The sequence below is a fragment of the Homarus americanus genome, unplaced genomic scaffold, assembly GCF_018991925.1.
Source record: "Homarus americanus isolate GMGI-L3 unplaced genomic scaffold, GMGI_Hamer_2.0 scaffold48143, whole genome shotgun sequence".
Taxonomy (NCBI): domain Eukaryota; kingdom Metazoa; phylum Arthropoda; class Malacostraca; order Decapoda; family Nephropidae; genus Homarus; species Homarus americanus.
The window spans coordinates 1-5000 of NW_024729051.1; positions in this window are offsets into that span (position 1 = coordinate 1).

The window sequence follows — 5000 nt, forward strand, 5'->3', positions numbered from 1 at the left end:
CCACATTCCAGAGGGCAATCAATTACCTGATTCAGGACCTAGATGGGACGTTCGCCTACCTGGATGACCTGGTGGTGGTGTCGGACGGCTGGGACGAACATCTGGTGCGTTTGGAGATACTGTTCCCACGACTGCAAGAGACTGGATTCACCATAAACCTGGCTAAATCTGCTTTTAGCCGGGCCTCAGTGACTTACCTGGGACATATCGTTGGACATGGTATGGTGAGACCCAAGGACGCAAACGTTAAAGCCATCTTGTCCTTCCCCACTCCAAGGACGAGGAAGGAACTCATGCGCTTCCTGGGGATGTGCGGCTACTACCGTCGGTTCTGCAGTAACTTCTCCAGCGTGGCGGACCCTCACAGACCTTACCAGTTCTGCGGACCCTTACATCTGGAACCAGAAGTGCGACCAGTCTTTCCACCGCCTCCAAGCCTTCCTTGCCTCTAAGCCTGTAGTCCACCCCCCTGACTACACCTTGCCCTTCCATCTGCAAATCGACGCTAGCGGTGTCGGCGTGGGGGCTGTGCTCCTACAACCCGACCCAACCACTGATGTCCTTCACCCTGTGGCATACTACTCCGCCAAGTTGAATAAACATCAGACCAACTACTCGACCATAGAAAAGGAGGCCCTGGCTCTGGTGTTGGCAATAAAGAAGTTTGAATGTTACCTCCAGTCTTGCCCACAAACAACCCTAGTCTTCACCGACCATAACCACTCACGTTCATCCAAACCAACAAGACCTCCAACCAGCGAAGATCCTCCGCTGGGCTCTCACCACCAGCCCTACTGCCCTGATTGCAGACTCCTTATCCCGAGCTCCAGTGGAAATGCAGCAGCTACTCTCCAGACGCACCAGGTGATCACCTCCTTCGCGCCTGCGCTACGGAAGTCTTTGGAGGGGGGGGTGTGTTACGAACCCCGCCACCAATTGTCATGATCTACCTACCCAGCACTACGAACCACGCCATCTATTGTCTTGATCTACCTACCCAGCACCACGAGCAACGCCATCTAGGGACGAAACACGAGTATGACTCGTCTTAGTTACCACTCCCGGGTTTCCCTTCTCCATATATCACCAGTTGTTGCGTCACCTCCAATCGAGGAGAGAGCACTTGGCTCTGGGAAGTGACCCATAGGATGTCTATCCTCCTAAACCGTACGTGCAGTGACTACCTACCGTCTTCTACAATACTCAGCCTTACTCGTCAGCCATCTCAGCTCCTCACTTAAGTATTTGTATCTTGTATTGCCTCCCCCACGTCCACTTGCTTCAAGATTGTTTTATGTTTTATTAATATGTATATACTGTTAATGTTTAGGTTAAGTTTGGTTAAGGGTAATTTATAAGCTGAATATTTTGTAAAGGGATTTATGGTACTTTATTATACACAACGAAAACTCGCATCCTTTGTCTACCCTTTTATAGTCCGATTGTCTTTGTTTTTTTTTTTTTGTTACCTGTTGGGATCTGGGTAGACGTGTAACCATATTCTAAATCTCCAACTCGTAACAGTAGCCATCTGTTACTGCCGTGTCTTTCCATATACCTGTTTATTTCATTGTAATAGGTCTGGATTAATTTAACTTCTTCTGGTAGTCTGTTGTTGGGTAATGTTCAAAGTGTGAAGTAATGTGTTTGGTTATAGATGTTTTGTGCTGGAGTGCAGTCTGTCCATTTCTGAGTCTATATCTTCTGTTGTTTTCCCTTGTAGGTTAATCGAGTGGTGATTACTTAAGTCGTCTTTGAAGCTGTCCCAGTCTGTTTTACTCATTTTTAGTCTCTTTTTTATTGGTATCTGTATGGGGCTTGTTGACAGTGTTAGTATAATTGGCAGATGGTCACTGCCTGTATTATATGGTAATTGAAAAAGGCTTTGTTGTTGGTAAAAATTTTGTCTGGTGTCGATTGTGTATTGTGATTTCTCCAGGTTGGAAAGTTAGGACCCAGATGATTGATTTTCCCTAAATTTATTAATTGATTAAGGGCGTTTCCCACGACGTTATTATTTGTATTGTCAAAAATCCTGTGTCTGGCGTTAAAGTCTCCTAAGATGTACATCGGATGACTATTGTTAGCCAATTTTAATAGGTCTTCTATAGGTAAGTAGTAGCAATAATTACGTCTCCTTGAGTTGTATTTATTTTTATTGCTAGAAATTCATCCTGGAAGTCATCAATTAGTTTAAATTTTAAGTTTCTTTTAACCGCTATCGCTACTCCGTCATTTTCTCGCCCGATTTATTTCTTTGGTTTACATAATAGTTAAAGAGTTTTATGTTGTTGTTTTCTGTCTCACCGTGACTGTTTATTAGTATAATGTCAGGGTCAATTTCGCGATATATATTACTTGAGTTAATTCTCTCGGTCTTCCAGTTTCTTCGTTGTGTTGTAGTATTCTTAAGTTCTTACTGTTTGTCTATTGTCCATTATTTCTTATACTTGGATTGGCAGTCGGTTGGAGTGGAACCCTGTCATCCTGTTTCCGCTTCTGACTCTTCTATACTCCTGACGGGTCTACTATTTTTGAAGTCTTTGGCCGTAATCTTTAGTTTGTCCGTAGTAATTGGTGACCAGACATAATCTTCGCATAGGGATTTTCTTGATATGTCCACTTGTATATCCCTCCTTCACAGTTTTTTGCTATTGTCCCTCCTGTTGGTCTCGATGTTGGGATTCCATGTTTTGTTGTGGTGATAACTTTTAATCCAATATCTTCAGCAGATTCAGGTTGTATATTGTGATCAGTCTCCATCTTATCTTCTCTCCTCCTTATCCTTTGTCTTTTAGTCTGTCCTTTTGTTATTTCTATCTTCTCTTTGTCACTTCTAGTCATTTGTCTGGGATCTCTATCAGTCGCTTGTGTTTCTTGTGTATCAGCTGTTGCTCCTTGCTCAAACCTTTGTTTGTCTAGCTGTAGTCTTTCTCTCAGTTCGCTTGAGTATGTTGCCTGAAATAGTTTTTCGGATTCTGGATTCTCTGGGAATATCATCTCTGGTAGGTTGTTCAATTTAAACATTTTCCTTAACTCCTCATTGTATGATCCGGGTGCAATGATATTGTGCAGATGTGCATGGATCATACTAATCATTACCTTGTTATGTATTGGTTCACTTAAGTTTAATATGGTGAATTCTGGTCTGTGAGCCTCTTGGACCGCTCTCTTGGCTATTTCGACATATGTCGTATCCTTCTTTTCTTGTTCCTTTTTCCTTGTTTCTTGTTCATTGTACTTTATCATGTGTTTTTTATTGGGCATGCCATTGCTAACGTCCTGTGTCCTATATATGCATTCCCGTTTCTCTTACAGTTGAGACAGCCAACATGTGTGTTCTTACATTCAGTGTAGGTATGGTCGTCGCCTGCACAATCTGAGCAGTACTTTTTTTCTTTTTCCGGACAGTCTCTCGTTGTGTGTTCTTCATATTTGTAGCAGGAGAAGCAAGTTTGCAGACTGATGAATGTCTCCTTCTTTATTTGATGTGGTGTGACTGACATGTTGAATATTAGAAAGCCCTGTTGTAAAACTTTCTCAGCCATTGACACTTCTTCAAACATGAGTATAGTCCTTTATCTTAATGACTTCTTCAATCTTCATCCACCTATTTTGGCGTTCCAGTTCTTCTTTCAGGTCTTCCTCCCGATCTCTTGATCGACTTGACGAACAAAAACTGATCTTTTTGCTTTTTGTTCTGGTGGCATGACAACAATAAGGCCTTCATTGTAAAATATATCTCTTGCTTCTTTTGAAAGGATTTTATCTGAATCAAAGTCATCTTTACAGATTACTTTAAAACCTTCATTAGTGCTGAATATTCTAGTTAGTGGGACTTGCAGTTTGTTGTAAGTGATTTCTGCCACTTTTCCCCTTCCAATAGAGTGTCCCTTATCTCTATGTTTTATTCTAATGCTAGTTGTCATCTTCTTGGTGCATCTAATCCTACCTATAACACAGGGCTCCTGCCTGGGAGCAGTGACCCCGCCCCCCCTCTTGGACGGGCGTCGGGCTCTGCACAGGTTACCTGTGACTATATTAATATCTAAAAAGTTGCCACCTACCGGTGACCCCGGACAAAGGGGTGCCCCACCGCCCATCACAGGTTCCTTGCCGGATCGACCGTATCATGATCCCGCCTCCGTTCAAGGAGCAGGTGCATGAGGGATGAAAAAAAGGGAAGAAGGACTTAGAGTAAAACAGCCTGCCTGCCACACCCACGTTCGGTCAGCCAATCAGAGCACCGCAGTCGGCGTGCATATATCACGCCCACCGTGGGAAAACACCACTAGTTGGCCAATCCAGGACAATAGACGCACGAGTGATAGTCCAAAATTTGGGTGGAAGCCAAATGTTTGTTTTCCAAAGTTGGAATTTCGTACAATCTGTGATGGTAGTACACCGTCACTATGTTGAGTAAAGTACAAATCACTAGGATTGAGTGTCTTATCACAACAAAGTTGCAGACTCAAACATGCAGCAAAGAATCAGGTCGCTGCAGCTCCGTGTCTGTTTTTTACTTAGGCTAGCATACTGGTTAAAGCAAACTCCCTTGCCAATACAAGAAGGAGAGAGTTTCTTATAGTCTAATAAACAATTCATCATGACCAAATGCAGTATCTAACACCCAGGGGTCCGGGGGCGCAGCCCCTATTAACTTAACAACCATTTGATTGCATTATCTCTGAGAATAGTTAGCAATTATCCATTTGATTGCATTATCCCAGGTTAAGGGGGGTTGTGTGTGGTTCCATATCACCAGATTTATTAAAAACCTCTACGTCAGGCTAAACAGTTTAGGCTAGATAGTGGTGGCTGCTTGGATTATTTCTTTGTCTCTTATTGACTTCGGGTGGCTAACCTCTATAAAATTGAGGACACCAATAGACCTTGTACTAAGGTTAGGTTAAACAGACACTTTTGCTGTAATGGAGGATTTCGCCATCGGGGAGCGTGACGAAACCTCCGGCGAAAGTAGTGGTTAGGTTAGGCGGCCC